This window comes from Carcharodon carcharias, chromosome 14 (genome assembly GCF_017639515.1).
Source record: "Carcharodon carcharias isolate sCarCar2 chromosome 14, sCarCar2.pri, whole genome shotgun sequence".
Classification (NCBI taxonomy): domain Eukaryota; kingdom Metazoa; phylum Chordata; class Chondrichthyes; order Lamniformes; family Lamnidae; genus Carcharodon; species Carcharodon carcharias.
The window spans coordinates 144,226,579-144,248,883 of record NC_054480.1 but is presented as its reverse complement, the minus strand read 5'-3'; the positions used below and the strand labels follow the sequence as shown (position 1 = coordinate 144,248,883).

General features: G+C 48.9%; 1 long non-coding RNA gene across 1 annotated transcript in view; it reads right to left on the bottom strand.

Moving 5' to 3' along the window:
• Positions 1 to 655: 655 nt before the first annotated feature.
• LOC121287489 overlaps positions 656 to 22,305 on the bottom strand; it is a 114,540-nt gene continuing 92,890 nt past the window's right edge. Inside the window, exon 3 of the long non-coding RNA XR_005945197.1 lies at positions 656 to 780. This is a non-coding gene — a long non-coding RNA (uncharacterized LOC121287489). The remainder of the gene's footprint in view (positions 781 to 22,305) is intronic.

The following is a 22,305-nucleotide window of genomic DNA, read 5'->3' as shown; positions in this document are numbered from 1 at the left end:
AACGATCATCTCAATAAAATAACATGTTTATCTAATGATTGTAAAACAGGCACAACACACAGAGCACTCAGTGAAGGCATCTGGTTGCAAGATTAACCTCAATCTGATAAACCTCCCTGTATCACATCTGTTTCATTGTGTGACTTTATAAAATGAACGGTACGTTAATTTGATCCTTATTCATTTTGAAAATAAGATCCTGTTTTGCTTTGTCTTTTTCAACGAAATTTGGTCAGCAGGCATTTAATGGCATTAAAATGATTAATGGCTGTTCTTTCATTATTTTAAATCTTGGATTAAACAGCCTGTCTATTGAGGGGCTAATCATTATCCCAACTCTGATAAGTATTACTATCTTGGAACACGTTCCACATTTTATTTTGTCCGATAAATGAAACTCAAGTATTTGGGCTGTTTTCTATTAACAATTGTGCCAGGAAGGTATGCAAAAATCTTGTTACCATGCTTTATAAGCATTCATAGTAAAATTTATTTAACTGCATTGAGGCATATCATTGATTGTTCTAACCTTTACTTTTCCTGAAACATTTTAGTATTTGCTTTCACAAGAACCTGTAGGTCAGCGATGTGCACTTTCAATTCAGAATGGATGCCACTATGTGACAGAGGTCAAAGTGATTACTTTGGGTGTGTCCATTCCACAGCATTAGGAAGAGTATTTATAATCAGTAAACAGGCAAACACTCTACTATTTTTCTTCATATTCTCTGTCCAGTCCTTGGTGCTCTTTATTGAGTTTTTGCAAATATTTTTTCGGACCTGCAAATAAAAATACAAACAGACTAAGAACAGAGATACAGATTACAAGCACACTGTTGGTCAACATTACAGAGGACTTAGTCCAACATTAAAGTTCCTCTTTAAATTGTCCGAATTACATCCAAAGCTCACATATGATTTTATTTTAACTACGAGATTGCGCAGCTACTGCTCCCAAACCAATATCTGTGGAGCGTGAGGTGCCTTGAGTAGACCAAAGTTAAGCTATTGACTGTACATCATTGCAGGTTGCACTTTGATCAGTGACAATGAATTACTATCATATAATGGTTGGATTTCTGTGTCTGTTAAGGTAAGTGGATGGGAGTGGCACACCATGACTAACATTAAAATTCTTAAAGATCAAGTTCTTGTGTTTTGCAGACTGTCCATTGATCCATTTGGAAAATTTCAAAACGTATCTTCAATCAGAGTGGAATTATATAACATAAAGTCAAATTCAAACTACTGTAAATAGGCTGCAGTGTTGCATAGTTTGGTTTTAGTCCATTCGAGAGTTAGGTCAGGGCCTGATCCTGCCACTTTCATGTTATTGCTTTCCAGGAATCATTTCTCAACAGTTAAAAAGTGGCAGAATATCTGGATCATAAAATTGTGCAAAGCATATAGGATGATGAGGTGGTAGTGTAGTGGTATGGTCATAGGCCTAGTAACCCAGAGACCCAGGGTAATGGGGGTCTGGAGACCTGGGTTCAATAAAAATCTGGAATTAAAAGCCTAATGATGACCGTGGCATTGATTGTCATAAAAACCCATCTGGTTCACTAATGCCCCTTAGAAAAGGAAAGGGAACTGCTGTCCTTAACTGCTCTGGCCTATATGTGACTGCAGATCCAGAGCAATGTGATCCAGCTACATTGCTGTATCATATCGCTGGAAAGTCAATAGGGAACGGGACAGATCACCAGGCATCGACCTAGGTACCAAAAAGGATAATGGCAAGCTCAGCTCTGTCAACCCTGCAAGTCAACCCTCCAACCCTTACTAACATCTAGGGGCTTGTGCCAGCATTGGGAGAGTTGTCTCACAGCCTGGTCAAGCAACAGCCTGACATGGTCATACTCAGGGAATCATACCTTACAGATAATGTCCCAGACACCACTATCACCATCCTCAATGATGGGGGAGACCAGCACATCAGTGTAAAAAATAAGGCTGAAGCATTTGCAACAATCTTCAGCCAGAAGTGCCGAGTGGATGATCCATCTTGGTCTCCTTTGGAGCACCCCAACTTCACAGATGCCAGTCTTCAGCCAATTCGATTCACTCAATGTGATATCAAGAAATGGCTGAAGATACTGGATACTGCAAAGGCTATGGGCCCTGACAATATTCCGGCAATAGTACTGAAGACTTGTGCTCCAGAATTTGCCACACCCCTAGCCAAGCTGTTCCAGTACAGTTACTACACTGGCATCAACCCAGCTAAGTGGAAAATTGCCCAGGTGTGTCCTGCACATGAAAAGCAGGACAAATCCAACCCAGCCAATTACTGCCCAATCAGTCTTCTCTCAAACATCAGTAAAGTGATGGACAGGGTCATCAACAATGCTATCAAGCGACACTTGCTTAGCAATAATCTGTTCACTGACGCTTAGTTTGGGTTCCGCCAGGGTCACTCAATTCCTGACCTCATTGCAGCCTTGCTTCAAAAATGGACAAAAGAGCTGAACTCTCGAGGTGAAGTGTGAGTGACAGCCCTTGACATCAAGGCAGCATTTGCCTGAGTGTGGCATCGAGGAGCCTCAGGAAAACTGGAGTCAATAGGAATCCGGGGGAAACTCTCTGCTGATTGGAGTCATACTCAGCACAAAGGAAGTTGGTTGTGGTTGTTGGAGGTCAATCATCTAAGTTCCAGGACATCACTTCAGGGCTTCTTCAGGGTATTGTCCTAGGCCCAACCATCTTCAGCTGCTTCATCAATGACCTTCTTTCTATCATAAGGTCAGAAGTGGGCATGTTCGCTGATGGTTGCACAATATTCAGCACCATTCGCGACTCTTCAGATACTAAAGCAGTCCATGTCCAAATGCAACAAGACCTGGACAATATCTAGGCTTGGGCTGACAGGTGTCAGGTAACATTCGTGTCACACAAGTGTGAGGCAATGACCATCTCCAACAAGAGAGGATCTAACCATCGGCCCTTGACATTCAGTGGCATTACCATCGCTGAATCCCCCACTATCAGCACCCTGGGGGTTACCTTTGACCAGAAACTGAACTGGACTAGCCATATAAGTACTGTGGCTATAAGAGCAGGTCAGGGGCTAGCAATCCTGTGGCAAATAACTCACCTCTGGACTCCCAAAGCCTGTCCACCATCTACAAGGTACAAGTCAGGACTGTGATGGAATACTTTCCATTTGCCTGGATGAGTGCAGCTCCAACATCACTCAAGAAGCTCGACACTATCAGGGCAAAGCAGCCCATATGATTGGCACCCCATCCACAAACATTTACTCCTTCCACCACTGACGTACAATGGCAGCAGTGCGTACCATCTACAAGATACACTGCAGGAACTCACAAAGGCTCCTTCAACAGCACCTTGTAACCCACAACTGCTACCAACTAGAAGGGCAAGGGCAGCAGACACATGGGAACACCACCACCTGGAAGTTCCCCTCCAAGGCACTCACCATCCTGACTTGGAAATGTATCGGCTGTTCCTTCACTGTCGCTGGGTCAAAATCCTGGAATTCCCTCCCTAACAGCACTTTGGGTGTACCTACACCACATGGACTGCAGCGGTTCAAGAAGGCAGCTCACCACCACCTTCTCAAGGGCAATTAGAGATGGGTAATAATGCCAGCCTAGCCAGCGAATCTCACATCCCATGAATGAATTTTAAAAAATGAGAAAATGGTAATAATTTATATGGGGCTGAATTTTCTGGCTGGTGAGGGGGCGGAGAGGGAACAGGAAGAGGCGGGGACCTGACCGCCTCCCGCGATTGGGTCCGTGCTGCTATTTTACACGGGCGAGCCAATTAAGGCCCTCCCACTGTGAATCGCAGCTCCCGAGGACATTGGGAGTGGGCGGGCGGCGGGACTACTATGTTTTAAAAAGCTGCTGCAGTCTTTCAAAGGCTGTGAATCACGGCCAGTGGAAGGGCCTCCCAGGGCGCTGCTGGTGAGCAGGCCAGGCAGGAGGGTAGGGTAGGGGGGCTCTGTGCCCCTCGTTTCTCCGATTATTGCCTTGCTGGCCTCCTCAGGGAGGTGGCAGCGCGGTGGGAGGTCCTGGTGCCCCAGGATGGGAGGAGGAGACCCCCCCCAGCCCCACATGACCAAGCGTGCCTGGGAGGAGGTGGTGGAGGTGCTGAGCTCCCATGAGGTGGTGCGGCGCTCCTGGGTCCAGTGTCGCTAGCGCTTCAATGACCTATTGTGCTCAGGAAGGGTGAGGGCTATGTTGGCATTAGTCACTTAACCCAGCAGGTCGGCTTACCCTCCTGGTGTCCCCCCCACCAACTCTGAGTGTAGGGACTGCATTGAATCATCGATGGCCTGTGTCCTTCGCTGGATGGGCCAGCAGATATTGCCCATGCTGAGGTCACCCTGAGAGGGTGGTGAAGAGATGGGTTCTGCCCCCGCGGCATGTGGTACACTGAGACCCACATGACTGTTTTGGGGACAACCTGGAGGAGCTGCACCTGGGCGCAGAGCTGGAACTCCGGGACATGTCATAGTCAGGGTGATGAGATGCTGGGAGGGGAGCTTCAAGGTGGCGTTGGCACCGATCGATCTGCTGTCCTCTGTGCTCCACGTGCTTGTGCCTCCTGGTTATGGAAGGTTAGACCGTGTGGTGCCTAATGTGATGTAGGCAGCATTTGGCCAAGGGGGGGCTGGGAGGATGTGGAACTGGCCGAGCATCTTTGTGTGAGTGTTGGGCAGCAGCGGGGTGAGGAGGCACTGGAGACCTGCAATGTCCCCCTCTGGTTGGGGTGGGCCGTGCGTGAAGAGAGTCCAGGTACAAGTTGCACTAATCAATGCTCTTCTCTCCTTCTCAGGAGAAGAATGTACATAATGCCGCTGAGCGGGTGAGGACTGGTGGAGGGCTGGCACAGTTAGAGATTCTCAGCTGCTTCGAGCAGGAGGCCCTGGATCTGGAGAGGAGCCATGCACCCAGGTCCACTGGTGTGGGTGAGGCTGGGGTCCCACGGGCAGGTATGTGTGCCCAGCAGTGAGGTCACCATTGTTCTCCCAGCAGCCATGGCAGTGCTGAATGTTCAGTGATTGAAGTTTACAACATGGCTTGACCATTGCTTATGGAAGGATGAGCGCATAACGATCCGGGGGACAGGGATACACATTGACATTGTCTCCACGTTAACTGATCCAATGTCCTTGTTCTTCCTTTCAGCATCATTGGAGCAGGGCTGGGAGGAGGAGCAGCAGAGGCCCCCTCTCACACCTGATGGCCCTGAAATCTCACCAGCCTCACACCATCTCTGCCAGGCAAGCACCAGCGCAGATACTAACACCTCGGTGGGAATTAGAACATCAGCTAGTGTCCCGGGGCACAGCGGTGAGGGAACTTCACAGTTGCTGGAGGAGCTGGCAGAGACAGAGAGTGCCCATGGTGCCAGCAGTTGGAGGGCTGCAGGGGACCAGGCACATGCTCAGTCAGTACCTGATGATGAGCCTCTGGAGTCGTTCGCGATGCAGCAAATGCAGGAAATGCAGCCGGGTATGCGGGAGCATCTGGGGGAGATACATGAGGCTATGCTTGGCTTGGTGTCCGTGGTGGAGGAATCTACACGGACGATTGCTGAAGCAATGAGCCTCATGTCTGAGCACCATGCGTCGTCCATGGAGAGAGTGGTGACTCTCGTGGAGAGGTTCCTCCAGGAGACCCATCAGGGCTTCCTGGGGATGCGCTTGGACCAGGAAGTACCTCACATCGACATTGACCTCAGCTGGTCAGTGCAAGTGTGGGAGGTGGTCTGGGCACCAAGTTTCCCAGCTTGGTGCCCATCTATCCACAGTGAGCAGGGAGGTCCGAAGTGACCTCACGTCGGCACAGCAGCCGCCTGTCGTCTCTGTGGGCTCCTCTCAGGGCGCTCCGGATGAGGGTGGCAGCTCCTCTGCCCCTCTCCCAGTGACTGTATCATCCGGTGAGGCTGCAAATAGTGGGGAGATGCCAGCTGTGGAACTGGCAGCTCCCTCCCAGGCAGGGCTGGCACTGGCTCCACAGGCCAGAGGACGACAGCCAAGGTCATCGAGGCCAACAGGACAGCAGAGTCAGCAGCTGGCTCAGATACCACTCCCAGCGAGGGGGCAGCGCCAGGCCATAGCACCCGAAAACGTAAACATAAAACACCTTAGGCACACCACGGGTTTATCACTGGGGCTTTTGTGTTGGCCTGAGATGAGGTCTTTATGAGTTGGTGTGATTTTGAACACCTTCTCTACTTTGTTCCATTAAGTTTCTTTGGTTGCAATAATAAATTCAGACATGTCACCATGGCTGAGGGAGCCTCTTTTGTTCTGCAGGTGGAATGGTTTCCAATAACGTAATGAGTGTTTTGTGGGACATTCAGCTTTATTAACAAGGACCTTATTTAATGTTCCTAACAGGCAGATTTTGCACTTGGATCTCGAATATGGATCCTACAACCCAAGCTTATTCTGGAGGGCCATATGTAGTGTGTGAGCTGAAGGTTCATTGGATTAAAGCCTCCCAGGTGTCCCAGCCTCCTGGATTATGCCGGAGTAAGCGTCTAACCCCTCAACATTACCCTGTGCGTGCTCATCCTCAGATTCACTGCTGGACTCATCGTGTGCAGCCGCAGCCAATGCATCAACATCTTCATCATCCCTAGCTCCCCCCTTTCCAGCACAAAATTGTGGAGAGCGCAGCATGTAACCACTATCAGTGGCACGTGATCTGGGGTTACTGGAGCGCAATCCCTGAACGGTTCAAGCATCGGAAGTGCATCTTGAGAAGACCGATGGCTCTCTCCACCACAGCCCTTGTGGAGCCGCTCCTATTGTACCGCTGCTCAGCTTCTGTTCTTGGATGGTGGAGAGGCGTCATGAGGCACCTTCTGAGGGGATAGCCCTTGTCACCCAGCAGCCATCCATCCAGCCGGGCTGGAGCACTGAAGAGCCCCGGCACCTGGGAGTGTCTGAGGATGTAGGCGTCGTGGGAGCTGCCTGGGTACCTTGCACAGACTTGTAGAATCAGCATCCTGTGGTCACACACTATCTGCATGTTCATGGAGTGGAAGACCTTCCTGTTGATGAAGGCATCGGGCTCACCTGCTGGAGCCTTGATGGCCACATGTGTACAGTCTATAGCACCCTGGACATGGGGGAAGCCAGCAATGGCCGTGAAGCCTCTGACTCGCTGTGTCTGGCTGGCCTAGTCCCAATGGAAGTGGGTGATGGTCAATGCCCATCTGAACAGAGCATCTGTGACCTGCTTGACACAAGTGTGGTCAGCTGATTGGGAGAAACCACAAAGATCACCCACTGACCCCTGGAAGGAGCCAGAGGCATAGAAGTTGAGGGCAGCTGTGACCTTTAGAGCAACTAGCATGGGGTGTCCGCCCACACAGTTAGGGGAGATCTCAGGCCCAATTATCTGACAGATATAGTTGACTGTCTCCCTTGAGAGACGGAGCCTCATTCGGAACTGCACCTCAAACATATTGAGGCAGCTGCTTCGCTGCCTATATACCTGGCAGCAGGATAGTGGTGTCTTCTGCAGTCCCTTCCACCTTGGACTACCTCTTGGCCCTGCGCCCCTTTAGCCTGCGCCTGACCTCCCAAAGGTGGCTCCCCTGGAGGCCGAATGTGCACTCCTGGCCTCCTCCCACTTCTAGCCCTCAGAGGAGATGCCTCCAGTGGACAGTTCAGCTCCCATTCTCAGGCTAAGGGAAAGTTTCCTGAAACCTGCAGGCTCAAAACGATTCCTCACTGCAGAGTGCTGACCTGAAGGTTGTGAGTCCAGACCAAGCAGCTGGGATGCGTTTTGAAGTATTGCAGATAACACAGGCAAGTATCAGTAACTTTGAAACATCAACATTTGACAGAGCACACTCGTGACCCCACTGAGCCCTCTTATCCCGCCCGTGGATGAGGTTTATACTAATGTGTCCTACCCGCCTGACCGTCATGCCAACCCGAAAATCGCACGGGCGTCAAAAAATCGGTGTCGATTGGCACCTCAGGGGCCTTAAGTGGCCCGTTAATTAATGGCGGGTGGCATTGGCGGGCGTTGCGTACCTGCCCAATGAAATATCGCGATGGCGCGCGGTGACATCGGGACACTCGCCCAATGTTGCCTTGCCCATACGTGCAGGACCTGCCCCCCCCCCCGCATGCCAATGGGAAAATTCTGCCCATGGTTAACTCAGCAAAAGCCTGTTTCAAGTAAGATGAATGAAGAAAGGAAACCCTTTGCCCTTGATGCACTGTCACTGGATCAGGATGTGATGGAAACCAAGAATTGGAACTAACCTAGGATATGGTGCCACTGTGGTTAAATTATTGGACTAATAATTCAGCAAGACTGGACTGATAATCCCATGACATGAGTTCAAATCCCACCATGATGGCTAGGGAATTTAATTTCAATTAATAAAAGAAAATCTGGAATAAAAAGTTAGTATCGGTTATGGTGACTGAAATTACAGGACTGCCATAAAGACCCATCTGCTTCACAATGTCCCTTTGAGAAGGCAATCTGCAACTCTTACCTGGTCTGCTCTATATGTGACTCCAGACCCACAACAATGTGGTGGAGTCAAAATCACTCTCTGGAATTGTCTAGTAAGCGATCCACTTATATTCAAGAAGTTGCCTCACCACTACCTTCAGAAGGGTAATTAGAGATAGGCAATACGTTGCATGAACAGAATTTGAGTGTCAATTATACTGAAGAATTCAGGAAAGGTTAAAATCAAGGACTCGGGTTGAAGAGAGAAAGAGATAAGTAGTAAACCCATTTAAGCATTGACCTGACATTCTGGAACAATGGAAGTTGTTACGGAACCACTCCTTGTCACCCAACTCATCAAGGGTAGGATCATAGAATATTACAGCACAGAGGGAGCCCGTTCGATTCATCGTGCCTTTGTTGGCTTTTTGATAAAGGTATTCAATTTGTCCCAATCCCCAATCTTTTCCCCGTCAAAACTGCAAACTTTCCTTTGCAAGTACGTATCTAATTCCCTTTTAAAAGCTACCATTGAATCACCTTCCACCACCCTCTCAGGCATTGCATTCCAACATTACCATGTCTAGATAACAATATGAACAGTATTCTATCTGAAAGCAATAGGAGTGATGCATCAAGGAGCCCACATTTGGGAAAGGGTGGAGTGAGAGGTGTTTTAATTTTCTCTCTTCAGCCTAAGCCAGATGGATCCACAAATTTAATGACAAAATGTCCCATCCTGGGAGGTCTCAAGTAGGTCAGACAGACATATGTTCAAGATCAGTTCAAACAAAGGCTACAAGATACAGGTTGGGGGTGGACTGGAAACTAAGGGCACTTTACCTCCCACGGGCGAGCGTCCCAACGTCATCGCACACTCGCGTGCTACTTTGGTCGGTGGGTGCATGCCAGAATTGGCAGCGGACTTGCTGACAATTAAGAGGCCTGTTAAGGCCCTTAATCAAATAATTAAAAGCTATACTGAAAGCAACCTTATGGTTGATGGGCGGGCGAATTGACCAGGCAGCATTTGGATTTTTTATGAAACCTCATCCACGGCCGGGATGAGGTTTCCAGCGGTAATTAAAAGGAAATAAACATTTTTGCACACCATTTTTAATGTGTCCCTGTTCATGTGACTGAGTCACATGTGGGGAAGTTTCTCTCTTTTTAAATTCTTTCTTTTTGAGTCCACAATATCTCAGCTCCCTGGTGCAGCTCTGCGCCCTCAGGGAGTTATCAGTGTGCGCTCTACCGGACATGCGCTGTCTTCAGGGCTCGCCTTCCTCCTGCCCCCCCCACCCCAGCAGCGCCGACCTCCACAGTGCGCCTTTCACGCTGGATGGCCGTTGATCGGCCGGCTAGTGTGAAATTGGGGTCAGGGGCCGATCGTGGGCAGCGGAATGTTACCCAACGCGCCAGCCTGGAAAATCCTGCCCTAAAATGTCATCCGGTCAGATAACAGTGGGGGCTAATGAGAAGGAAAGTAAAACAAAGATAAATATCCTCTCTTCTAATAAGGACAAAGTCGTGTGCTTTCTCGCATTATACATTATTCGAAGATTTATAAAAGAATTTTAAGAAGCCTGGAATTACTATCCTGTTCAAATATGTGAGCTCTGCACAATAAACCAGTTTCTTGCCTTTACATCGATGTAATCTCATGAGTGTTCACGAGTTTTATCCACTGGAAGATTGAAGTTCAAGTGAGGACACGTGTGAGGATCACAACGTCCAGCTCATAGAATAATAGAATCAAATTGCTATCCCCAAATTCCAGCAACACCTAGCCCACCATCCAACCCTACCGCCGAATTTTGCTGTCAGTCATCTCGGACTAAAGAACTGATTGTGAGAGACAAAGCAGAAATCAATGATAGTAATCAGAAAATATCTACACCAGACCCGAAATTTGTAACAAGGGACTGCATTTTACCTGCCCCCCCATCGAGCAAGATATCAGCGGGGAGCACATAAAATCAGGTGGGCGCCCACCTCACCACCTTCCCAGCCACACTTCCATAATGCTAAATTGGCAGCCCACCCGCCATGTATAAACAGATAATCAAGGGTTAATTGGCCTTGTTACCAAGCCAGTTGACTCCAAAAATGTGCTGCCCCCACCATAAAATGGTGGCAGCCTGTTCTTTAATATAAAATTTTCAAAGGGCGGGAAGGAAGAGGGGGAACTTTCTCCAGGGGCTGCCCTTTGCAGGTGGGGGGCAGCCCTCCTAAAATAGAGACTCCCCGCACCTTCTTTCTACCTATCTGCTGCATTAAACATACCCAACCCCTCCACACCCCTCCCTTACCTACCCAAACCCTGCCTACTCAAGACGCCGAACTTACCTGTCTGCGGGATCCATTGGGCCTTCTTTTTCTTCCTGGTTGTAGTTCTGGCCGTACCCGCTAATGGTCTCTTGGTGCCGCTGGGCCTGATGGAGCTGCTGATTGGCAGCTCTTGAATATGGGACTCCCTCCCCAGCGAGGGGCAGGAGTCCCACACTGCCCTATTTAGCCCACCCGCAGCGCCTTACGGCTGTTGAGTGGGGGCTGGCATGGAGCGGGTCAGCTCAACGCCGACTTTGTTTCGGGGTGGTGGGTGGAGCCTGTGAGCTGTCCTTGAGTTCCTATGTAGGTTTATGCTCTAAGGCTCCATATAATTTGCTTCAATTGGTATCGGCATTGTGTAAAAGATTGTAAGATCAAGACTTCCTTGATGAAACTTTTTGTAAAAAGTTTTATACTTATAATAAACATCGCTAGCTCTAATGTTTAAGATTTACGATTGAGTAGTTGTAATTCATGGCCAACCTTTGGATTTTGACCGCGTTTACAACAGCTCTGCCTCATTAAAATGATTAAATTGACCCTGAACCTGCTTGGGCTTTTTGGTGCTATCTCACAGTAACTCTGACACAGTGGGGAGGCCCTGGAATTTGAAAGTTCACTAGGAGTTTCTAGTAGAGCATTGCCTGGGGCTGAACGTCTTCCTGCCCTAAACATGGCCCCCCCACCTTCAGTCTCCAGGTGGGCACATGAGAGGGACATATTTTTAAAGAGAAATATTTCTCAACTTCCTTACAAGCTGGGGTCAGTGGGAGGGCACTTCACCGACTGACAAATGGTCACAGCACAGAAGGAGGCCATTTGGCCCATCGCGTCTGTGCTGGCTCTCTGAAGGGAGCAATTCACCTTGTGCAACTACCCCACCTTCTCCCCATAGCTCTGCACATTCTTCCTTTTCAGATAATAATCCAATTCCCTCTTGAATGCCTCGATTGAACCTGCCTCCACCACACCCTCGGGCAGTGCATTCCAGATCCTAACCACTCGCTGCGTGAAAGTTTTCCCTCAAGTCGTCATTGCTTCTTTTGCCGTTTAAGTCTGCGTCCTCTTCCTCTCGATTCTTCCACCAGTGAGACCAATTTTTCCCTATCCACTCTGTCCAGACCCCCCATGAGTTTGAACACCTTTATCAGATCTGCTCTCAACATTCCCCAAGAAAAACAGTCCCAACTTTTTCAATCTATCTCCGTAACTGCAGTTCCTCATTCATGGACCCATTCTCATGAGTAAATTCATTTGAATTGGACTTTTGGGAACTGAAGGGGTGGGAAAATAATTTTTTTGGGTGGATGGTGTGTTTGGGGGGGGTGGGGGAGGGGTGTGTGGGTGAGGGTTGCTGGGCACCCCACCAGACAGGAACAGGCACTGGAGTTTCCAGGCTCTGTGAGCTAGTGGGCATATGAAATGCATCTGTCATGTTGGACCCACTTTCAATGGGATGGTCCTCACACTAGCCCTGCTTACCCTGCTGGGGTCAGCACCAGATGGCATCACTGGGCATCACCGATCAGGTAAGCAAAATGCAGTCAAACTGCATACATACAAAAAACTAATTTATGTTTAACCGAAAGAAGTGAATTAAATGTGCTTCGTTATAATGTTGATCTCGGTTAGAATGTACCGACTGACAGCAATATTAGTTTACTGTTTTTAATGATGAAATTATGATTTGGCTGTTGAGGAAACAGCTCACGACTGCATAACGCAAGCAAAGTTAAGCCTTTTAGGTGGATAATTTTAACCTTCAACACTCTCTGCTCTCATTGCCAGAAACCATTAATATGCTTTGTTTTTAGTTTTGTGGGGTTTTGGGTGTGTCTGACTTTGTGTGTTGTAGACTTAAAAATGTAGTGTGATAAATTTTTTTGGCTGGGAAATTCAGCCACCCTCCCCACATTGACAATAGTTTGTAGGAAGGGTTGAATTCAGAAAATCCAAGCACCCCACTCCAACCGGCTGTGTTCCTGGTTTTCATGATGATGAATCAAGCCACAGACGAGGCTCCCACAAAAGGCAGGCAGGGGACTTCAGAATCTGTGGCCCAGCGACATCAGCAGTCGTCCAACGTAATATTAACTTGAATCCAAGTGGAGTCCCACGTTGCCCGACGCCTAACAGCAGAATCACAGTAGCAGGAGCTGACTGGCCAGAAGAGGCCAGTGTAAGTTTAAGCAATTTGCTTTTTGTTTAAACTCTTTGGGCAGAATTTTCCATTTTGGAGACTAAGTGCAGTGGCTAATGGGAAAGTCGGTGTGATTCTCCGCTGGTGGCAGGGTGGATTTTCCTGCCTGCTTTTCTGCTTTTCAGTTCGTTAATTATGCATCAACTCGGAACTCATGGAATCTTATTGTGGGACGGGCAATGATCCATCCATCCCACCATTACCTCATGGGGTCGAAGGTCCTGGCGCCACATTTAAACAGTACCCACACAGACATTCACTCACGGCAAGCCAGATGTGGACTGAACGTCTGCATTACCATGGCGACCAAGTGCCACAAACCCTCGGCGCCACGGTTCAGCGAGGCTTAGCTAGGGATCTCCTCCAGGCAGTCCAGGAAAGGCAGGAGGGCCTCTTTCCGAGGGATGGGAGCCGGAGGTCCGCCCACCCGACCATGCCGGCCTGGGAGGAGGTCGCCAGGGAGGTCAGCGCCTGTGCCACTCAAAAAAGAACCGCCCTGCAGTGCAGGAAATGAATGAATGACCTGATGGGCTCCGCCAGGGTAAGTGAAGCTTCTATTCACTCCAAGGGTGTCGGACAGCCTTAGGGTTAGAGTCCACAGAGATGTCACGCGCTACCAGGCATTTGCAGAGTCAGAGTCCATGAGCCTCTGCAATCGGCCTTGAGGGAAGTGTTGGAGATGCAAAGACAGGCAGAGGAACATCAGACAGAGTCGTCAGAGGCCATCACCAGACTGGAATGAAGGATGGAAGAGTCCATTTGTCCGATGTCATAGCTCCGGCATGTAAGCGTAATGAAGTCTCCCTGGGCAGGAAGGTCCAACAGTTTCTACCAGATTTGTGTTCGGCCCTGCACACCATCGCTCTAGCCAGGGGTACATTCCAGCAGTGAGTAGGCGAGACGGGGACAGAGCACCTCGGCCTCCTTCCAGGTGCCCCTTCTCCTTCAGGAGTAAGGGAGAGGCCCTCAGGCACCAAAAGGGAGGAGAAGCACCAGCCAGACAACCTGTGGACATCCGCCCAGATACTTTAAGGGTATCAAGCTGCTCCAAATCTCCTCTGCCTGTGACCCCCATCAACTCCAACAGGCCAGGACAAGGAGGGTGCATCTGGCCCAGAGCAGGAGACCCATAGCAGGCCAGGGCCCTCAAGGGATCAGGCCCCCAGGAGGAGCTCGCCAAGGCCATCTCAGGCAACAGGGCGTAGCAGTCAGTAGGCTGCCTCCACATCTGCTGCAGATGTCAGGACTGCACCTAGATGTTAGAGTTAGGAAAATTAGGAAGATTAGAATGCACAATTGTGGCATGGGTGTTCATTCACTGGACATAATCTGCATTATTGTAAATATATATTTCGCTTTTATCCCTCTCCAAGTCTCAGGAATTGAATGGATAATTGGTGTGATGCAATGTCCTGCCTTCATTCAGGTGTACAACATGAACCCCTCCACCCCCCACAATTATCTCCCATCTTGTCGCTCATTTTCATTAAGTCTAACTCAATCTCACCACAGTGAATCATCTTTATTTCCACATCAGCGACATGAACAAAGGCATTTCCTATATGCAGGGTGCAGCAAATAACAACGATGTGGGACACTCTCTGTGTTGAGTATTGGACAGCCCTGCCTGAGTGTTCCAAACATCTGAAACGCATCTTTAAGAAGCCAATAGTCTGCTCTATTAAGGACCTTGTGACTGAATGCACAGCAATGTATCTCTCCTCAGATGCACTCTGTGAATGACGAACAAGTTGCTTTACCCCATATCACCAAGCAGCCAACCCTCTAAGCATCGAGTTCCCTCAAATCTCTCCGGCACCTGGGAGTGACTCAAAATGTATGAGTCATATGAGCTTTCTGGGTAGCTAGCACTAACATGCTGGACATTCAGAGAGTGAAATCCTTTTCTATTAATGAATCTGACAGGCTGTTGCCAGGGAGATCCCAAGGTCACGTGAGTGCAGTCGACAGCAGTTGCAGAAAACCTGAGAATTGCAGCGGGTCCCACAGCTCTGGAACCCTAGCTTGCTTCATCCATACAGAATTGCATGCAATGGTGAATTTTATTGAAACATATGTCACCTCCCTTATGGACTTGTGTGTCATCGATTGTGAGATACAGCAAAGGTTCCCAGTGGAGCCCTGGAAGGATCCACGGGCAAAAAAGTTCAGTGTGGCAGTAACCTTCAGCACTATCAGCATTGGAGGCCCTCCAAGCCCATGCAGTGTGTGTTCCTCATAGAGAACATGGCAAATATAAGCTACCACATCCCTAGATAAACAAAGGCACCTGCGGTACTGTCTTTCACTGATCTCCATGTGTGAGCTGCGTCTTCCGTAGATTCTTGGTCGCGCCAAATGTCTTCATGCATTTGGCCCCTCCTCATCCACGTCTAGGTCTTCCTGGGGTCCCGCTGGCTGATGTTCCTCAGGGCGATGGTCTTTCCTGGGCTGTGCCAATTGGCGATGGGCCCTTTTTCTCCTCATTCTAATCAAAGCTGTCAAGAAGGCAGCATTGCTTGCAGCCAGTATTCTTCACTCCTCCTTGTATCTGTGAATGATTGAGCAAACAATGGTAGTTCCCGTGGAATGATCTTCCAAACCTTGACTTTCCCTTAGTCTGCGTATCACATAGCCCTTGCAGGATGATATCATCCTGGGACAACAGGCAGCTGAGCTTTCCCCTCAGATATGACTGCGCATTCAAAACTAGGGTCTTAATTCGGTCAAAAGACCCAGGTCCTAGGTGCCACAGTCAGCCTTGTGTTGGCTGTCCTCCAGTGGCCTTGACAATAACTATCGATACCCAGTATTTGCACTTATATCCTGAATGCAAATATTGTGCTTTCAATGCCATGACCAGTGCACTGACAACGTGAAGCCTTGTAGGGCACTTGCTGCCTTTGTAGAGCAGACATGGACAAAGATTCTTGGACCCCCTACATTCATTCTGACATGCCTTTGTAAGGATCGGATGCCAATTTACACCACACATGCATCACAGCAACTCAACATAATGAACTGTCTCCTGAATGCACACCATTAGTAAAGGATCCAAGCTCACTCATTGTGCATTACACACTCGAATCCAGCACTCAGCTGAGCCAAGCTCTCCATGGTTTGAGCAGGACAGTTAGAGAGTACCCCTTCGATCGGCCAGTATTTGCTGTGATGACCTCCCCCCCACAGGGCCTGAGTCTCTTCCCCAGCCGATTCTTTTCTAGCTTGTTTTTCAAATGGCGTCAATGTAAGGTGAGCTTACATGGCGCTGCTGTCCTTTGTCTGGGAGACCAACTTCCAACCTCCCCCATCACCCACCAAGTTCCTCCCATTCTCCTGCATCCCCACCGCCTCCTAATTCCCCTTCTTCCTATCACTAGCCAGCCTCCCCCATTACCCCCGAACCCATGATTAACCAGGTGGATATTCCTGTTCTCCCCTCTGAACCCTTTAATGTTGATGTCCCCATGTCCTTTGTCGAACTGACCCCTCCCCTTCTCGTAGCCACATGCACCCTGACTTTCCCGGACTCCCCCTCCAATCCCTCACCCCCCACCACTGCAGAGACCGCCCATACCACCCCCCCACCCATGACTATTTGGCTACCGACTTACAAGAAACAGATGCCTCCTTAGAATGTGACTGTTTCAGCTGCCTCACAATACTATGACTCGAACCCCCAGGACCAAAATCTTTAGGTGACTGACCAAACCCTGCTCACCATACTGTACACAACCGTCACTGCACAGGGAGACCTTCCCTCACCCAAGGGGAACAAGACATGTGTGCCATGCAAAGCCTTCTAACATGGCCCACACAGCCCCAGCACAGTGCCTTCAATACGCCCCGACAGAATGACCTCAGCCCCAAGACAGTCTCGGGCAGTCTTATAACCCTGGCCCCAGGACAGTCTTTCATAACCGCACTCTGTTCCTTGAGCACCCTCTAGTCCTGCCTCTGTCTCCCTGCTCCCCACCCGTGTTCCTCAATGCCCCCAGTCCTGCCTCTGTTTCCCCCTTTCCCTGGTGGTATGGCCTCCAATGCCCAGCCTTAGCACAGCTTGGGATACAGACACTCGAAATCTCACAGCAACACTATTAAAGGTAGGCAAAATCAACATCTATGTAGCTTGAAGTCACTAATGAACTGAAGCTCGCCAGGTGCATCCCACTTATATACACTCGGGAAACGGGCCATTCTAATTATCCGCTGGCGGGACATTTAATTTGAGAAAGGGAATGTAATTCTGCTGAGTTCGCCCTTTAATGAGCATTCATGAGATGCCAATGAATGCAAACCTTGTTCCCAACAGTGGGAAACCCGACCTGCCTTTAACCTGCCATCAAAGTCAGGAGGGCGAAATTCCAGACTAATTTCCCGCCAGTGGGAAACTGACATTTTCCTTCACGCCAAATTTCGTGCCCCCACCCAGCTCTCTTCCTGCCGCTGACAGGAGCGGAAAATTCCACCCCTTGTGTTCCAAGAAGAGCGGGATTGCCATTTGAGGCGTTGTTGGGCTCCACAGCCTCGGCCTACCCCGATCACATTAGAACCGCCGCCTGCACCTATCCCCGATCACCAATCGCCTCCCCAGGCCTGGAAACCATTCCCATGAGCCCCCTTTTTCGGCTTCCTGCTGCCAAAGATTCCTGCTCCCGCCCGCCAGTCAAGTGGAAAATCAGCAGGGTGTCAGGTAGGACTCCTGGATCTTTGACTTAAATGAGGACCTGCCTGCAAAATCGGCCCAGCTGCCTGGTCCTGAACTCTCCGGGTGTGCCATAAGCTCACAGGCATCTCACACCATTCATTGCCTTCTGCAGCAAAGTAAAATCGAGGCCTTCACTTATGTCTGCTAATTGTGCTGGAAGAGAGAAAGAAGGTAAAAACTCAAAAGCGGGCCGTAAGATTGATAGCGTTCCCAGGTTTGGAATAGCATGGGAATGCTCTTCATAGTGGCATTCAGTGATGTCGTGATGAGATTATAGTGCACATGAATCAAGCGCTGTTTAAAATAGGTCCTGTTTCGTTCCCATTTGTTTTTTGTTTTGCGATCCCTACATTCCCACCAGCTGAGAAGTTGGCAGAATCTGAGTGGCAGATGCATGTAGCCAAATTCACTATTGGGTGTGGCCACAGAGTTTTGGAGTTCTGCCAGTTTATTATAATTAAAGCCATACGTGGGTTGCAGAGAGTGGCGACATGAGTCATATTGGCTGTGAACCATCCTGTTACTTATTTTGTATTTGTTAGGTTAGAGAGAACATACTGATGAAAGGGTGCATTTATAAAACCCATTTGAGACATTTATAGCTCTCTGTTTTGTGACAAATTCTGTGAAATCCACACGAGCAAATAAACACTGAGGCAAGCTTGTTACTATTTATAGACATTAATAGGATCACGGAGGTAAAGTCTGAAGGATCTCGGCCCAGATTTGAAATAATATTGGTTTGAAATTTGCCGGCCGGGTAGATTGCCCAACATCCACAGAAAAGGCGTGTCGCTGGCACTCACGACCAGCCAACAGGCCTTCCCTCGGAAGTTTGTGGACTGCAGCCAGTTAAGTGGCTGCTGCCGGGGTGGGGATTGCAGCCCAACCCCAAGAGCTGCCAGTCCAATCAGAGGGCCGGCTGCCTCAGGAGCTGTGACCTTTGCTGAGGCAGACCTGCCTTTGTGAGGATCAGTGGCCAATTAACACCACATACGTCGCAGCAACTTAACACAATGAACTGTCTCCTGAATGCGCACCCTTAGGAAAGGAGCCAAGCTCACTCATTGTCCAGCGCTCAGCTGAGCCAAGCTCTCCATGGTTTGAGCAGGACAGTTAGAGAGTACCCCTTCGATCGGCCAGTATTTGCTGTGATGACCTCCCCCCCACACGGCCTGAGTCTCTTCCCCAGCCGATTTTTTCTAGCTTGTTTTTCGAACAATGTAAGGTGAGCCGAAAATGGCGCTGCTGTCCTTTGTCTGGGAGACCAACTTCCAACCTCCCCCATCACCCACCAAGTTCCTCCCATTCTCCTGCATCCCCACTGCCTCCTAATTCCCCTTCTTCCTATCACTAGCCAGCCTCCCCCATTACCCCCGAACCCATGATTAACCAGGTGGATATTCCTGTTCTCCCCTCTGAACCCTTTAATGTTGATGTCCCCATGTCCTTTGTCGACCTGACCCCTCCCCTTCTCGTAGCCACATGCACCCTGACTTTCCCGGACTCGCCCTCCAACCCCTCACCCCCCACCACTGCAGAGACCACCAATACCACCCCCCCCACCCATGACTTTTCAGCTACCGACTTACAGGATACAGATGCCTCCTCTGATTGTGACTGTGTCAGCTGCCTCACAGTACCATGACTCGAACCCCCAGGACCAAAATCTTTAGGAGGCAGACCATGACCTGCACCCCATACCGTACACAACCGTCACTGCATGGAAAGGCCTTCGCCAGCCCAAGAACAGGAACAAGACATGCGTCTCATGCAGCATCCACTAACATGGCCCTCACAGCCCCAGAAAGCCAATCAAAAACTCGAGGGAATGGTTTCCGGCAGTCAGGCCTGGAGGTGATTGGTGATCGGGGATAGGTGTGGGCAACAGTTCTAACGTGATCGGGGTAGGCCAGGGCCTACAAGTTTGGAAGCCAAACAACCCCTCAAATGGCAATTCTGCTCTTCTTGGAACACAAGGGGTGGAATTTTCCACTCACGCCTGTGCCCAGTTGGGTGGTGGGATGTGTGAAATATGGTTGGGGAGGGGGGGAGACAGATGTAGGACTGGGGGTGTTGGGAAACACAAGAGGGGAGGGGGAGAACAGGGGCAGTATTGGGGTGCACATGGAACACGGATGGGGAGTTTGGAGACAGAGACAGCCTACAGAAGGTAGGCTCCCAGGTCCATCCAATTTGCCCACCTGACGAAGAGAGAATCCTGCTCATGGAGTCGCTTCAAATTGTGAATTATTGTTGGAGATTTTTAAAATGTTAAATTTTAAATTTAAAACAATTTTTTCCTTACTTTTCCTTTCTGCCTCTTTTTCTCTTCCTTAATCTAATCTTTCTTTTCCTCTGTTTATTTTTTCTTTCTTGTTTTGATATGGCGTTGAATTGACACACTCTAGTTCACCCTATGTCTCAATCCATTTCTCAATACCTTAATCTCATTGGTTAAGGAGATAGATGTTATGTCATGTTGTCTGCCAAGAGGCCTGTTGTCTTAAATAAAAATAGAAAATGCTGGAAAAACCTGAGGAGGGAGAAACAGAGTGAACCTTTCCAGTCCATATTAAAGGAGAATGGGATTTTCCAGTTCACATCCAGGTTTCCGCAGGTGGCAGCAGCCAGTTGAACTGTTTGGAGGTGAGGCCTCTTGCCAGCAGACCGGGGGTGGGTGGTGACAGGAGATGGTATTGCTCCAGCTAGGCCTCGAAGCCCTAATTTGCTACACTCAAAGCCATCTGTGCTAAATGTACGGGTTTATTCCAGCATCATAATCTTAAAGATGTCTTGCCATATTAAAACAAATGTGACATTAACCACTCAGTTACACAGGGCAGCAAACAATTTTCACTACATCAGAAAGCATCTCTAGTGGCCTTTTACCATGTGTTATGTGATCCCTCAGCACACACAGAGCAGATGGTTACATTTTCAATGGGATGACGTTAAACGCTCCCCTCAAAATGGCAGTGGTCAGTTTGTATATTACTCTTAAGGTACTTCATTTTCAGGTTTTTGTTGCCAAGTTTCACCCAATAAAGTTCCAGATGTTAAAATCATTCTCAAATTTTGCCTGGAAATTGAGTGACTTCCTGTATCATAGTCTTGTGAGTTTCCAAAGATTTGCTCCAGTGCATCTCTTTCGTTTAATGTTGGGTATTTTCTGTAATATTTCTCCTGTTTCACCAGAATATCATCAACAATAGAAAAAAATTAAATATACATTGAACATCTAATTTTTTTCTATTCATTTATGGGATGTTGGTGTCGCTGGCTAGGTCAGTATTTTTTGCCCATCCCTAACTGCCCTTAAGAAGGTGGTGGTGAGCCACCTTCTTGAAACACTGCAGTCCTTGTGATGAAGACACACCTACAATGCAGATAGGGCAGGGTTTCCAGGTATTTGAGTCAGCAACAATGGAGCAGTGGTGATATATTTCCAAGTCAAGATGGTGTGTGACTTGGGACATGTAGGTGATACTGTACCCATGCGCCTGCTGCCCCTGTCCTTACAGGTGCTCGAGATCGCAGGTTTGGGAGGTGCTGTTGAATAAAATCTATAATGTATCAAAACCTTGCCTCAGAAGTTTGTTCACGTCAGCCTGCCAGTGAGAACTGGGTGCTGAAAACATGCCCTGCACTGGAATGGGTAGGCCTGAAGCCTGCATGGTCTGGGTGGGGTGCAGGGGGGGCGTCAGCGGCAAGTTCCTCGGGCCTCATTTAAATCAGACTGGTGAGCTGCAGATGTATTCTGAGAACTCCCGCACATCTTGCCGGCAAATCAACTTTGGATTTTAGGCTGCTGCATCCCCAGCAGTAACTCCCAAACATGTTCTGGGAAGTAAGAGGATGGATCCCATGTAGGGCAAAGTGATTGGGAAGTAGGCCGGTGATTGGGAGCAAGAGAGACAATCAGAGCGTGTTGGAGATTGGGACAGGGCTGAGGGAAGGGCAGTGTCTTCACACTGCTGTGCAGATGATAGAATCACTCCTAGTCATTCCACTTGTGGACTGAGTACATTCATGTTGTGTGGCGCCACCACCATGCTAAATGGGATGGATTTCAGACAGATCTAGCAACTCAAGACTGGGCAACCATAAGGTGCTGTGGGCCATCAGCAGCAGCAGAATTGTACTCAAGCACAATCTGTAACCTCCTGGCCCAACATATGCCCCACTCTACCTTTACCATCAAGCCACGGGATCAACTCTGCTTCAATGAAGAGTGCGGGAGGGTATGCCAGGTGGAGTACCAGGGTTACCTAAAAATGAGGTGTCAACCTGGTGAAGCTACAACACATGAGTACTTGCATGCCAAACAGCCTAAGCAGCAAGTGATAGACAGAGCTAAGCGATTCCACAAACAATGCATCAGTTTAAGCTCTGCAGTCCTGCCACATTCGATCGTGAATGATGGTGGACAATTAAACAACTCACCAGGGGAGGAGGCTCTACAAATATCCCCAACCTCAATAATAGGAAGCCAGACACATCAGTGCAAAAGGTAAGGCTGGAGCATTTGCAACAATCTTCAGCCAGAAATGCTGAGTGGATGATCCATCTTGGCTTCCTCCGAGGTCCCCATCATCACA